At 53.1% G+C, this 15,621-nt stretch overlaps 1 protein-coding gene and 2 long non-coding RNA genes across 4 annotated transcripts in view; 1 reads left to right on the plus strand and 2 right to left on the minus strand.

The window, feature by feature from the left end:
• The window catches only part of CACNG2 (calcium voltage-gated channel auxiliary subunit gamma 2), a 108,438-nt gene that overhangs the window by 78,209 nt on the left and 14,608 nt on the right, over positions 1-15,621 (plus strand). The window lies entirely within an intron of this gene.
• LOC121040411 (uncharacterized) overlaps positions 1-15,621 on the minus strand; it is a 110,182-nt gene that overhangs the window by 49,694 nt on the left and 44,867 nt on the right. The gene's annotated exons all lie outside the window — the stretch shown is intronic.
• Positions 1,696-3,601, minus strand: LOC121040413 (uncharacterized). Its single transcript, XR_005795275.1, has 2 exons — positions 2,965-3,601; positions 1,696-2,561 (listed from the first exon to the last, which is right to left on the minus strand). It is a non-coding gene; the product is annotated as an uncharacterized LOC121040413 (long non-coding RNA).

The raw sequence follows: 15,621 nt of genomic DNA on the forward strand, positions 1-15,621 counted from the left end.
CAGGTGATGATCTCACGCATCGGGCTCTGTGCTGACAGCCCGGAGCCTGCTTGGGATTCTCTCCCTTTCTCTGTGCTCCTCCCCTGCTCTCCATGCACTTGTGTGTGCGCTGCGCTCTCTCTCACTCTCTCAAGATAATTTTTTTTTTTTTAAATAAAAATAAAGAAAACGTACTGGGCACCTAGGAGGTGGTGGCGTAGCCAGAAGGGAGGGGAGACGAAGGTTGAGGAGACATGAGGAAGGCGTTCTTTGGATGTGCACGTTCTTGGTAGAGGATACGGCCAGCCAAATAACCAGGCAGGCGCTGGCCAGCCAGCGTGGCAGGATGAGGGAAGGAACACCACCACTACCATTTATTAAGCACCTACTGTGTGCCAGGCACACTCCATAATGATGAACGAGTGGCTAACATTTATTGGATTCCTACTCTGCACTAGATAGTCTCCTAAGTCCATCAGCGTATTTATGCTTCCAACCACCCGGGAGATATTTATCATCTCCTTCACCAGATAAGGCCACTGAGACAGACAGACGTGACATTTCTCACCCGAGGCCAAGGTTAGCAGTGTCAGAGCAGGGATCTGAGCCTAGACAGTCTGCTCCAGATATTATACTCTTCAACTCTACATTCTACACCCTTTGGAAACACCCCGCTGATACTTGAACTTGGGTTGCTAGAGTCTGAATCTGAAGTGCCAACCATTATACCCTGGAACCACCCACATTATTGACGTTCTTTGATCTTCACGACATTTTGCCGCACGTGTTAGAAACCGCATTCACAGAGGAGGCTCCAACTTTCACACAGCTCCTGGCAGGCAGTGCTGAGGCTCTTGAACTCAGGGGCGGGGTCTGACTCCAAAGCTCACGCTCCTAGGTCTATCACATCCTGCCGCCCAGACTGCTGTCATTTTTACAGGTTGGAATTGAGGTGATAGCATATTTCGCATCTACGGAGGCCTGGCGGCCTGACAAGGCAGAATGGACAGTGGCTATGATGAGACGGCCTCCTGGACACGACCCCATGTTAGGCTCCAATCCCTTATTTGTTGGGGTGGCAGGAGGGGCGGGGAGGGCGGTGTCCAGGAGGTCCTAGAGGAGGGGCCAGCATGGCCAGGGCAGAGGGAGAAGGGGAATTCGGGAGGGCTTGGCCTGAAGTCATTTTACCGACCGGTATTTGACAGCCAGCGTGGCTATGTCAGGACATACCTGAGGAATGTCAGCCCAGGCTGGGACCGAAACCATGATTGTTTACCAATTTCCAGCAGCCTTGACCTTCAATGGCCAAGCAGGCTCACAGACAGTTCCCCTGTGCAAGTTTGGCCTCCTCTGAGGAGTCCTCCCTCCTTTGACTGGAGTCATGGCCTTAAGCCTGAGGTAGGTCAAGTTCATCTGCACCTTTCTACAGTCGCATGCTGCAGCCCCAATCCTGCAAGTGCAGATTCCCGGGCCCAGGATGGCCGGGACTCTGCAGCACCTCTTCCAGAGGTGCCAAAAGCAGTGCCTCTGAACCAGAATCTGCAGACTGCAGGCCTGGAGGCTGGAAGATGCTATCCCACCCAGGCCACGCGGCCCCTCGGCGGCCCCAGACACACACACACACACACACACACACACACACACGCCAGACCCCGAAGGAGCTCCTAACCGAAAGCCCTCTGTGCGGTGTGGATCTAATCAGGTTCTGACATCGTCTCAAATTGAATCCTTTGATTAAACATTTATCTTCAGATTCCGGAGTGTCACAACACCCCATTGTCTTAAGTGACCGAGAGGAAAAATAGCGTTTGCCTTTCCCACAGCAACCGAAGTCCTGTCCTCAGCAGCCCGCGAGCGACAGCCAGGTCTTTCCAGAGCCCTCTCTTCCTCCACCTGCGCGGGGTCCTTGGCGGTCCCCCTGCCCCGAGCTTGCCTCCGGTTCCTCGACACACCCGCCTCCCTCCTGATCTCCAGCCTCGCTGAGCTGTCTGGATCAGCTGCAACTTCTCTCAGTCATTTTCCTCAGCCTTCCAGAACCCCTTTCCTCCTGGGGATTGCGGCGGAGAGACGGAAGGTGGCCCGGCTGTCTCGGCTGCTCCTCTCTGAGCACAGGCTGGCTCTGGGGGGCAGAGCTCACGGGGTCCCACCCCTGGCCTCCCTCCACCCCGCTCCCAGACTCTGAAGGCTTCGGAACAGATTCTAGTGTTTTCGTCCTTCCCTGCTTCCCTAGCAGAGTGCCTAGCACAGAGAAGGCTGGCAAGGTGTCTTCATTGATCAGTGACTCAATAGTTAAAGACCAAGTGTTGTCCTCAGCTTTGTCATTTGGAGAACTCTCTTTGGACGTTCCCCAAAGGTGATCGAATTCTAGCAGGCTGATCCCTGCCAGTCAGACTCCTGGGAGACTCACCTTTCCCTCGTCTACAAGTGTCTCCTGGGCAGAACTCTCTTCTGGGGAGTAGACACTTCTGAGCAATGAGAAGCTCCCACCTGGGTGACCAGTCCAAGTCTTTTTAAACACCCGGGAATACTAAGGCTCGAGTTGCGATCGTTCCTTTCTCTAGGCATGACAAGACCCACCAGTCCTGTGACAACAATAATTACAGATCATGTGTACCGACAGCTCCCAACACACACTGTTCTAAGAGCGTTACATGTGCATTAAACTTATGGAGCCCACACAAGGAACTCTGGAATAGGTAATGTTCCTTACCCCATTTTACAGAAAGGAAACTGAGGCCCAAAGTGGTTAAGCAACTTGCCCAAGGCTACATACACACCCAGGCATTCTGACGCCCCGGTCCTGAGTTTCTAGGAAACTAGGTAACATTTACCCAATAGTTACTATTTAGCAAGCTTGAGAGCCTCTAGTAGAAGGGGCTCGTGAATAGAACCCACTCAACCAGTTGACACGATCATTGAATCGCATGATATGGAAAATGCTGGAGCAGGATTTCTAGTGAATATTAGAGAGTCTCCCGCACCCACCGAGAGAACAGAAAGTGTGCAGTTCGATCCCTGTCCTTGATGCATGTGGAACGCCGTTAGGACAATGACACAGAAACTCGTGAAATCCGAAATAACAAGACAGGCCAGCTGTACGAGAGCTGTCACGAGACAGCCTGCGGTGGACGGCCGGATGAGTGGTCTTGGAGGTAAAAACAGAGCTGGAAGGAAAGAGACGCAGTTCTGAGATGCACCATCAGGAAAGGCTCCTTAGATCCTAGCTTCCAGGGGTGGAAGGCAGAATCATCTAGTCCACCTCCCAGCCATTAAAGAAATGCTCTCTTCAGCATCCCTAAGACGCAGCTGACCACTTTCAGCTTGAATGCCTCCAGTGACGGGTAGCTCACTACCTTAGGAGGCAATGCTGAAAACTACCACACTGGCTCGGGTACCCACCTGACATCTCCTGCCCTACACAGGACCAGGCAAGGTTGAGGTGCAAAACTGAAGAAGATGCTCGTTGCGCCTGCACGATCCTGAGAGCGAGTGCCTCTTTGATTTGGACCCTAGGCACCTCATCTAGTCCTGGCCCTGCCAGAACATTCCCACCCATGGCTCCCAGCTGTCCCTCGGGAGTAAACCAGACACTGTTTTAGGTGAAGGGGAGGAAAGAGTTTGATTCATCGGGGAGGGGAGTTGTAAGCAAAGGTGGGCACCGGGGCAAGGGCAAGATGCAAAGGCACAGCAGGGAGAGGAGAGTCAGGGCAGAGAAGGTGAAAAGCTTTGGGTCCCACTGAACATAGCTGGGATGTCTGGTTGTCCAGATGTCTGCCCTTTCTGCGACAGGCGCTGGGGGTCTTGAAGGTTTCCAAGGCAGGGAGTGTGTTTGGCTTGAAAACAAGAGTGTGCTCGCATGAGCGGCATCCCCGGTCCTGTGGCTCCTCATCACGTGAAACGTTTCTGTCCTCTTGGGTCAGTGGTTTAGATGGCATTTGACCACTGTGGCCTGGATCTCTGCCATGAAATCGAATGTGCCAAAGCAGGGAAAATGAACCATAGGGGGTTCAGAGAAAGCAGTTGTCAGAAAATGAAGGTGGATTATGCAAAGCAGAAAAGGCCGCTGGCATTTTCTCTCCAAAGAGGGATCTGAACAACATACCGGAGATCTTCGTGAGATGCTATCAGGAAGGAGCGTCCCGGGGCAGCTGGGGGGCTCAGTCGGTTAAGTGCCTGACTTTGGCTCAGGCCATGATCTCACGGTCCATGAGTTCAAGCCCCGCGTTGGGCTCTGTGCTGACAGCTCAGAGCCTGGAGCTTGCTTCAGATTCTGTGTCTCCCGCTCACTGCTCCCCCCACCGCCCACCCGCCTGCTCACACTCTGTCTCTCTCTCTCAAAAATAAAAAAAGGGAAGGAGCATCCCTCAGATGGCAATGTCCACGGGGCCGGGCCCCATGATCTTTGTGCACGAGGTAGGGGAAGGGATGCTATCTCTGCGGGAATTTTTAGTTCCCTAGCATTTATTATGCGGCAGGCACGGTGTCCAGCACTTTTTGACGTCTTGTTGGGGTTTACAACAACCTTACCCCATTTTTCACAGAAGGAGATAGAAGCTTGGGGGGTGGGGGGAGTGGGACGGAGCCACGTGCGTCATGCCCAGTCTCGTTCACTACAGGATGCCCGTGCTCACCAGCCTGCACCTCTGCACGGGGTTTGCAATTTACCGGGTGGGTTTATTAGTTCCCGTTTCATCTATTCACTTCTACCATCAGGGAAGCAGGACTGCCCCCTGTTCCCACCTGGCAGATCAACAGACCTCCGCTGACTTCACGACCATCCCTCTCTCCATCCCCACTGCTCCCACCCCGCCCGGGCCGCCACCATCTCTCCCCTGGACGCCTGCCACAGCGATCCAGGCAAGGGATCCTGGTGGCTCCAATGGGGCTGGTGGCTTCCAGTCTCACCCTTCCCTCACATTCCCCACTTGGCCATCAGTACCGACATCCTAACATACAAGTCTGGTCACATGTCCCCCTTGCTTAAAACCCTTCATTGGCTCCCCACTGCTCCTAAATTCATACCTTAAATGGCTTATTAGGCCTTGAATAATCTGACTGCAGCCACTAACTCTCCCAACTGATTATACGCGCGCGCGCGCGCGCGCGCACACACACACACACACACACACACACACACACACACAATTATATCCAGCACAACCATCTGTCCTTCAGACAAAGGCTCTTGGCCTCAGGATCCCGTCCTCTGTCTCTGGTTAACCCTTGCTCCTCTCCCTAGCACCTTTCTTCCCTCCCCTCTTTCATCTGCCACCTTCTACTTACCCTTCAGGGCTCCTCTGAGATGAGGCTTCTTCCAGGAAGCCTTCCTGACAACCCACCAGCACCCAGACTGAGCTATGCACGCTTCTGTGCACCCTCCAGGGTTCCATGCTCTGCTGTGACAATATCACACAGGGGTCACCTAGAAATCCACTGCCTGAAGTCAAATCTCAGCTCTTTTGATCACACCGGCAGTAAATCCTTAGATGCATTCCTCTACCTCTATGCCTCCGTTCCCATGCCTTTAAAAAGTGGAGAACATGGGGCGCCTGGGTGGCTCAGTCGGTTAGGCGGCCGACTTCGGCTCAGGTCATGATCTCTCGGTCCATGGGTTCGAGCCCCGCATCAGGCTCTGTGCTGACAGCTCAGAGCCTGGAGCCTGTTTCAGATTCTGCATCTCCCTCTCTCTGACCCTCCCCTGTTCACGCTCTGTCTCTCCCTGTCTCAAAAATAAATAAAACGTTAAAAAAAAATTTTTTTTTAAGTGGAGAACATAACAAAAGGGGTTTTTTGAGGATTAAATATAAAGTGCTAAGCCTGGCGCCTGGCTCATGGTGGCTTCTCCCAGAGGCCAGTGATCACCACCCCTGAGTCATACAAGTTAATTATTTGTCCCGGTGCCTCTTGGACTCAGTTGTTGGGGACAGAGAATTCTGCTGTATCAATGTCCCCTCTATTGCGGTGCCCAGTTCAAACCACCACACCTCGTAGGCTCTCAGTAAAAGTTGAGGACTAGCGGAAGTACTGAATGCGTCAAAAAGCATACAACTTGCCCAAGATCACATGGCTAACGGATGACAGAAAGAGGGACCAAATGCGAGTGCTCTCAGTGGCAAGGCCACCTTTCCACTACACCGTAAGGCCTCTCAAGATGAGGCAGAGCTGCTGACACATGACGGTATTCACTCATCACCCACCTGCCCCTGGGGTCCCGGGGTTGACAGAGTCATTTGAACAATCCTGTTTCGTAGGATCTATGCGTATCCGCTCCCTGTGCTCCCTGGGCATGCCTCCCCCAGGGAGCTCTCTTGACACAGCAGAGTAATCCCCATTCTCTTCAATGAGTCTGTGAGCTTCTCAAGCACAGGAGCTGTGTGTGCTCCATCCGTGTCCCCCACCCCCACCCCCAATGGGCCCCAGCAAAGACAATAGCACCTACTAGCTAGCAGGCACTGAACAAGGCCTCTCAATACAGCACTCTGGGAAATTCTCACAACTCTATGAGACAGGTCCCACTGCCTCCCCATTTTACAGATGAAGAGACTGAGGTTCAGAGGGCTTCCGTGGTGTAACGGTGATACAAACCCAGCTTGCCTCCAGACTTGGGCTAACCACTGACCTTCACGGCCTCCCTAATAGTAGGAGCTACACTAACAGATCCGTATTTCAGGAAGATTCCTTCACGGCCTGTGACAACACCCAGGCCTACAGGTCGATGTCACAGGGTGCTTTTAGGTGGGCTCGTTACCTGAGCAGAGGGTCCTTAACCTCATCGGGAGCAGGCTTTCCGTCACAACGTGGCATGAAGTGTGTCTGAGCTTTTCCTGTCTCCAGGGCCGCCTCCCGTGTCAACAGTGGCGGGGGACGGGGGACAAAGTTGCAATGAGGGCGCTTGACGTTCAGGACCCAGATCCTTCCACCTCCTCAGAAGTCAAGCCCATTTCCGTCCAGTGTAGGGTCCTGACCACCATCTCCAGCTTCCCCGCCCCAGTCCAGTCCGTAAGCACCTCGGCCCGCTGGTCTTCGCCTGCGTCCATTACATTCTTCCTGCCTGAGGTCGAACCCCCATTCTTTCCCCTCCTTCCGGCTCCCTTTGTCCAAGGCCGACTTCCCCACAATGTCCCGACTCCCCTCATCCCCCGCCACAGCTGGCATCCTGAACAAAGACGTTGTGAGAAACACTGAGACGCCCCTTCATTCATTCATTCCTTCAGTAACTCTTAGTGATATTTAGTGAGCACTTGCTATATGTAAGCACTGAGAGTTCAACCGACTGCGGTTAGCATTAAATCCACACACAAGACTATTTTAACATGTATGATTATGTTCGTTAGGAATAGTCTTGGCTCCCGAGGCTTTTTTTTTTTTTTTTTAGGTTTTTAAATTTATTTTTCAAAGAGAGACAGAGAGAGAGAGCGCAGGGGAGGGGCAGAGAGAGAAGAGAGAGAATCCTAAGCAGGCTCCGCACGGTCAGCACCGAGCCCGATGTGGGGCTCGAATTCACAACCCGTGAGATCATGATCTGAGCCGAAACCAAGAGTTGGATGCTTAACGACTGGGCCACCCACCCAGGCATCCTGTCAACTCCAATGTAAAGGATGGTTTACTCCCTCCTCATCACACAACCTTGGAGGTAAGAGGCCCAGGGCTGCCGCAGTTCCGTGGCGGCATTGCCCCCATGCCTTGAGCCTATTTCTACCATCCTGCCGCTCTCCATCCGCAGGGTGGCTCCGTGGTTCAAGACCGCACCGGAGCTGCCCAAGCCAGGGGCGCACAGAGGGCGCGTCCCACCCGCTGAGGGTTCTTTCTCAGAAGTGACTCCCACCCCCACGGCCGCTGCCATCCCATTGGCCAGAACTCGGTCACGTGGCCACCCGTGGCTGGCACAGCCGCGCAAATCCGTGGGGAAACGTCCGCGCGGGCAAAATATGGCAAGGCAAGGCAAACGCTGGGCTAGGGAACCCTGGCTGCGCCACCGCGAGGTGTAGAGAGGAACTGTAAAAAGAGCCCCTGTGCACTCAGCACCAGACTAGGAACTAGAACATCCAGTGCGTCGAAGCTGGTCCTGGGCCCTCCCTGCTGCCACCAACCCCCCCCACTCCCCCACCTCCGGTCCACACCCTCTTGAATTCCGTGGTCGGGGTTGCCTTGCCTGGCTTTACCGGTTCACCGCTTGTAAACGATCGTCAGCCTAGTTGTATAAGTTTTTACCTTGGTGAAAATAGAATCATACCATAAGTATATATATTTATATATAACATCTAGATGTTATACATATGTCATAGCTATATATATATATGTTCTGCAGATATATATATATATATATATATAGATATATATATAGATATATATAGATATATATATTTCTGCAGCTTGATTTTCTGTTCAGTATTATGGGTGTGGGATTCACCGGTGTTGACACGGGTAGCTGTAATCCATTCGTTTTCACTGCTGTGTAGTATCCCGTTTTATCAACATACTCCAAGGAGTTAGCATCCTCCCGACAACAGAACCGTGGGCTTGTCCCAGTGTTTTGCCCTTACAAGCAGGGCTGGGAGGAACATCCGCACACACATTTCCTCGTGCCTGCATGCAAGAATTTCTCCGAGGCAAATTTCTAAGAGAAACTGCTGGGTTGTGGGGGGGATACACATATTTTCATATTGTCAAATAGGTTTTTAATAAGCCAGGTGCAAAAGGTGGTGGCGATGCCCCAGGGGCTCTAATGGTTTGAGACAAGTGTTCATCCATTTAGGAGAATGGAAATGTGTAACACACTGCCTGCTCGCAGACCTGGGTGGGCACACACACGCACACACAGACTCATTCATTTCTTGTCCATTTGTTCAATAAACATTTGTCATGTAGCCATTCTCATCAATTAGAAGCCACACCGTCAGTGTAATGATGATTCTTCAGGAGGAAAGAAACACAGTGCAGTAAATGAATCCATCAATTATAAGACACATTCTAATTTCAGCAACACTGAAATGTGCGTGTGAGAGCATCTTAGAGTCAAGGGAAATATGGTACCTTCAGGGAATTCTCTAGAGGAAATTCCGCCCTTAGGAGCTTACAGACTTGAAGCTACTTGTTCCCAACAATACCCTAACAGAGGTCATGGTCAAAGCAGACACAAGGTGCTTGAAAGCCTTGCTACCCAATCCCAACTGTGGTCCACTTGGGAGCTTGTGAGAAATGGAGTCTCAGGCCCTGCCTCAGAACCACTGACTCAGAATCTGGCTTAACATGAACCCCGGGCGATTCCCATGCCCAGTGAAATCTGAGAAGCAGGCAGAGACCCATAGGGAAGAGAAAGAGTCTTTCCAGTTGAGGGCAATCAAGAAAGTCTTCCTGAAAGAGGCATCGTTTGAAGAGGAAAAACTACATCTGTGCTCAGGACCTCTGGGAGGTGAGCTGGCGGTCGGTGGGCCAGACACCTTACCCCCTTCTCATCCCGCCCCAGGGGAACCTGAACGGGACCTAACCCATGGTGGGTGCCTGAAATAATCCAATGAGTGCATGAACAAATGAGCAAGCTCACAGACAGCCACACAGGCTGCTTCAAACCCTCCAGCACCGGCTGCCGCTGGCATCGTGCTGGCGGCTGGGGGTCCCAGCCAGGGAGGAGCCCGGCACTGCCCACCCACCCCAAGGTCTCCTGAATCCCCACCGGCAGGGAGGGCCCAGCCAGCAAAGTGAAAAGCCAGGAGCAGAAAAGGTTGAAAACACGGAGAAAGCAGCTCCCACCAAACCCTTCATTTGCTTCACTTAAAAAATTACTTAGCCAGCCTCCTGCCGGTGCCTCCCCCCCTTCCCTCCGAGCACCCGCCCCGCTCTCCTTCAGCTTCTCATGAATATGTGGGAAATAAAACGGTGTCTGTTCAGCCCCTAATGACCAGGTTTATGAAGAGCTTATTGTATCTCAAAGAAATGAGACAGCAGTTGGTGTTGTGAGATATTAATGTGCTTTTTACAAAGCTGATGAAACCTCCTTTAAACTACTTAATACCTGCAAGCTGAAATTTCCAGTCTGAGAGTAAATTCCTGGAGGCAGAGCCTCAGGCACAGCCCTTGGCCTTTCTGTCTCAGCTGGGCGGGCAGTCATTCGGCTCTGGGGTCGGTGGGGCACTGCTGCCCTTTGGGGTGGGGGTCCAGTAGAGATTTCGTGATTGTTGGGGGCCTTGGCAGAATAATCCTTTCTAGTTCACAGTGGGAGAGTCTCTCCCACATCCTCCTGCTCTAAGAGCTCAAAGTCAATGCCTTTCTGGGGAGTGGGGAGTGAGATGCTCCCCCCTCAGTTCAGCCTGGGCCCCCAGCCCCCCTGGGGACGTGGCCCCTGTCCCCTCTTCTGCCCTCACCCCCTCCTAGCCAGCCCTCTACATGGGACCCATCTTCTTGTAAGTCTCCAGTCCCGCTCTGACGTCACGTGTCCACCCTGGCCGACCCCTCACACGGGTTGCCCTTCATCCAGCAGGGGTGCTGGTAAATGTCTAGCAACTGGCTCTCCGGGCAGGGAAAGGGGACCTCGATCTATCGTACGTGCCAATTCTCGGGGTACAAATCCTCCCACCGTGGCTGCCGGCATGAGTGACCATGAGACTCTAACGAGCAGCCGCTGGAAGCTAGTGCAAGCCTGCTCCCGCCCACCTCTGCCTCCGGGCTCCCTTGTACCCCCAACTCTGGTCCAGGGGACCTTCCCCGACCCCCCGAGACAGTCGGTCCCCGCGTGTGTGCCCCGCACCGCCCTGCCGTTGCTCTTGCTGATCCCTGTCCTCCAAATCTCTTCCCCCCCCCCCCCCCCGACTTCCTCATCACCCTCCGACACACACATGCTCACTCTCACTCACACACTCACAGTCACATGTGCCCCTCCTGTGCGCCCCGAGACACGCTCTGCTTTGTCGCCGCACAGACCCTGCTACACCACAGCGTCTGGCATCCATCTCCCCCCGCACACTACAAGTTCCATGGGGACAGAAAGTATATGTCTTTCCTCTGTGTCCCCAGCAGGTTACACCGAGCATGGCATACGGTCGGCACTACACAAATCTTAGCTGAACAACTAACTCTGCTGTCATAAGGCTTCATACATTTACATTTGGCTATAGAGTATGTGAGACATTACATTCTAGTAAATTCTGTGCTGTCTGTCTTCCCCCCCCCCCCGACTGAGAGCCCCCGAAAGGCAGGGAATCAGGTTAGATTTCCCTCCACCACCCCAGTGGTCATGGTCACATGGTCAGCCCTTAGTCCCTACCTTGGGGAGAGAGCCTGCCTAAGGACGAAGCCAACTGAGAGGAAAACCAGAGATGGGGAGAGAGACCCCAGATTTTTGAGCACCTGGATCCATCTGTGCCTGAAGCCGTATCAGTCCCTGGGCTTGATGAGCACCAACCTGAAAAAAATACAGCAGGACCCTAGGCTGGCATCAGGAAAGCCAGACTGTGCCACTCTGCACTGACTGTTGTGATGTCTCGAAGATGTTCTACCACATTTCAACTCCAAACAGAGGTGGCTGAGTGCTGCTGACGCCACCTCCCTTTCATGAACCTCAGCACCTCTTCGTTCGGACTGAATCCGTGGCCACAGAGCTTCAAATGCTCCTGGAGACCCTTTACGCCTCCAGCCCACCCTCACCGCCTCACTGCTACCGTTAGCCTCTGGACTATTGGGACCCATCCCGTCATGGCCTGCGTCTCAGTTTACCTCCATTAGTCCTCACTACCAATCATTTGTCCCTCAGGACTCTGTTCACCTCCCAATCTGCCCCAATCTCCCACCTCACCGCCCGCCCCCCCCCCCCCCCCGGCCTTTCAAATCCCTGCCCAGGGGTCCTCGGCATTTGGTCCAGAGGTCAGGAACCCCCTCTCCTAACCTCTTTTGTGCTCACTCATAGAAACCTGGCTGTCCCTTGAGACACCACTCACAGGGCTGATAATTCACAGGGGATGTTTTATTGCCTCTTCCCAAAAGCCCTGTCTAAAACTCATCCAGTCTTCCCTTCCCTGACTCTCTCCTGCCCAGTCCCAACTTGGCATCCCCCCCATTCTTTGAGGAGGTAAGCACCGGCCCACCTCATTCTCCCAGGCCACCCTGCAGCCATCTTGGATTTCACAAGCAGTCAGACAGCCTTCCCAGTACCTGGCCTTGAACACCTTGCTCGGCGAGCACATCCCAGTCCCGGCTTGCTGGTTGTTAACTGCTGAAATCCTGTGTACCCAGGATTTCAAGCAGCCCCACTAAGTGCAGGAAGAGGGCTGTACAGGGGTGGCTCCCGGCTGTGACAGATAGAGCAAGGAGCAGCTGGGACTGAGGCCCCATCTCCTCTCCCCACTCGCCAAGAATTGGTGGAGGGTGAGCTCTGTGCCCCGGGCCTGGCAGCTCTCCAAGCCCTGGGCCCAGCGAGGGCCCCAGCAGAACAGAATCTTCCTACAGCCAGAGTGGCTGGGCCAGGCTGGGCACACACCATCACCCATGAGAGCACTACCTCTGAGGTTTCCTCTCTTCTCCTCCCCGCCCCCACTCCACCACCCACAGGGGCAGCCCTCCCGGCCTCCTAGGTCGCCCAGCAGGAGGGCTACCTGCTTGGAGAAGGCCTCCAACACGATGGCATGGGACAGGGTAGGAGAAAATTCTGTATTTCCTGAGACAAAGTAAGTCTTACTCCAACAGAGACATGTTGGAGGCAGCTGGTATGGTTCCCTGCGTCAAATCGTGGTCCAGACAGGACCATCATTTAGCTAGAAAGAGCCTCACACCAATAGTTTCTAAAAGCAACCAATGATTTGGGGGTTATCAGAATAATGGGATGAATGCTTTGCGTATCATCCTTAACTTGGTAGGCAGCTTCCTAATACATACTTAACTACGTATAGAAAATAAAAGTGAACGCTTAGCTTTGTCTTCTATATTTATTGGTATGACCTTTCCGATTGCTGGAGACTTTGAATGTCATCCCTACCTCCACCCGACCCGAGCCACCCAGTTCATGGTCTCATCCTTGACCGTGACATGACCAATAGCCACGTCCCCTCAGTGATCTCAATCGCTGGCCCCCACTTTCTGACTCTCATGCCCCAGTCTTCCAACTTACTCCCAGGAGCCCCCGGCTCTGGCAGTTTTTTGACCCCCACCCCACCCTAGGCTTCCAATGCATTGACCCTATCACCTCTTCACTGCCTCCTTCCCCAGCTTAGAGTCTGACCCATCTTCATAATCACTGCCTCCCCCACCCCTGCTCTTGGACTCATTCCACAGACCCCCACCCTGGTTAAAGGCAACCCTCCAGCCAGACTCGGCCACACCCTAGATGTAGCTGGGCCTCATCCCCTCTCACACTGCTCCTGCATTCCTCCCTCGTCTCTCCAGCTATCATGCCTTCCCTCTCTTCTGGAACATTCCCACCAGGATCACTCATGCCTTAACATCTCCCCCAACACAGAATGGACAGCAGAGCAGCAGACACCCCACCAGCACAGTACGGGGGGGGGGGGGGCAGAGGGGGGTTGAGGGAAAGAGACAACAAACGATATGTTGGAGGCTGGGGCAGCCAGACCAGCATGTGCAAAGGTCCTGTGGTAGGAGGGAGCATGCGTGACAGAAGGCTGAGATGGCATGTGCACAGAGAGGGAAGTGGGCAGGAAATAAGGCCAGACAGAGGTGGGGATCAGGCCGCTTTAAGATGCTGAGCTTTCCTTACAGGACTGGGAAGCTATTGAGCATTTCAAGCTAGAAGTGGCTTGATCAGATTTGCATTCTCAAAGGATCGCTACGATTACTCTGTAGACAAGGATGAGAGTGAGTGCAAAATGACCAGTGGGGAGGCTGTCATGCAGAGAAGCCAGGATGGTGGCCTGGCTGTGGGTGTTGCTGCCAATGGAGAGAACTTGACAGTTTTGAGAGACACTGCGAGTGAATGCAGGCAGGACGTCCTAAGGGAAGGGACCTGCAGTCAGGAAGAAGAAATGTAGGCAGTGACAACTGGGCTCAGGCTTGCATCAGCAGCGATGGAGAAGCATTCACTGAGCTGGTTGGTGCCTGCAAAAGACCAGGTTTGAGGGGAAATGATCATGAGTTCAGATTTGGAGCTTCTGGATACACAGTGCCTTTAAAACATCCACCAGGAGACATCAGATCGGCAGGTGGATACCAGGTCTGGCCCTCACGGGAGAGTCTGGGCTGCTGGTGACCTCACACAGCCCCTATACAGCATCTCTTGAGCCCTTCCTGTGTGCCAGGCACCACGCTAGGAGCTCATGGTCTAAAGATCACTGGGGCACGGCCCGTGCAGAGAAACAGCCAGGTTGCAAGGGAAGCAGGTATGGGTGCGGGCTGCTAGCATGAAACGTGGGGCCCTTAGAAGACAGGGTGGAGGCACCACCCACAAGCCCTTAGTCTGGAATTGAGCAGTGTCCCCAGTTTGCTGTTGTTGTTGTTGTTTAATGTTTATTTTAGTTTTGAGAGAGAGAGAGAGAGTGAGCAGGCCAGGGGCAGAGAGAGAGGGAGACACAGAATCCGAAGCAGGCTCCAGGTTCCGAGCCATCAGCACAGAGTCCGATGCGGGGCTTGAACTCATGAACCGTGAGATCATGACCTGAGCCAACGTCAGCCACTTAACCGACAGAGCCCCCCAGCCGCCCCGTGTCCCCGGTTTGTTAGGAGTCTCGGGGTCCACATCTCACCTCCTGCACGGATTGCTTACAAAGATGCCCGGCACCAGATTGGCACTGATGAGATATTTGCCAGCTTGAGTTGAAAGCAAATGAAAGCGCTTTGCAAAGCACTTTTCAAATACACTGATTTGTAATTTTACCAATAGGGAGGAGATTTTACCCTCTTAGCAGCTAGACTCTTAGCAGTAGACTCTTCTCAGGTCCTAGAGGGAGTTGAGGCCTCCTGGGGATGCTTGAGGAGAGGGCGGAGAAGCAGGGTGTGTGGGCAAGAAGGGTTCTGCCCCAGGGGAGCATTTCAAGCGAAACGCTGTGCTCCTGAGTCCCCACAGAGCTTCAGTGAAGTTACCAGAAGTCTCCATATCCTCTGGGGAATTGTTTTTCTTGCAGAAGTCAGGAAAGGGGGTGAATATGGTACAGAGACAGTGATTGGGGCGATCAACCATCTTCTCTGCAATATGTCGCATAAAATAATAGCCTTAGAAATGCCTAAAACGCTTCCCTTTATAGAAGTACACCTGTATCGTATAGAAGCAGGTGTATATGATATGTACACAGATCTAAGTAAGAATGCCCTAAAGTTCCTAAATCATATCCGTAGTACATGATAAAACCTACTTTATGGGATATGAAGGTTCAGCACCCCATAGGAAAACAGATTGCTAACACGGACCGAGAACTGTATTAATTAGGTTATATTAGCTACTGTCACAGAAAAATCCCAAATGTCAGTGGCTGAATATAGTCAGCATCCAATTCTCCCTCACAGCGATGCCCCCAAGCACTTTTACCGACGTGCCAGGCACTCGCTCTGAGCACTTTATATGTGTCAGCTCATTTAATCCGCGAAGGAAGAACTCCTTTGATCTCCACCTCTCAGGTGAGGAATGCCAGGCTGGACCCAGGCCACAGGAGCTGCCAGCATGGGTTTGCCTATTTATTCATTCAGAGAAAGTTCGTCTGCTGGTGC

The sequence above is a fragment of the Herpailurus yagouaroundi genome, unplaced genomic scaffold (genome assembly GCF_014898765.1).
Source record: "Herpailurus yagouaroundi ecotype Mexico unplaced genomic scaffold, PumYag 182, whole genome shotgun sequence".
In the NCBI taxonomy this organism is placed as follows: Eukaryota; Metazoa; Chordata; class Mammalia; order Carnivora; family Felidae; genus Herpailurus; species Herpailurus yagouaroundi.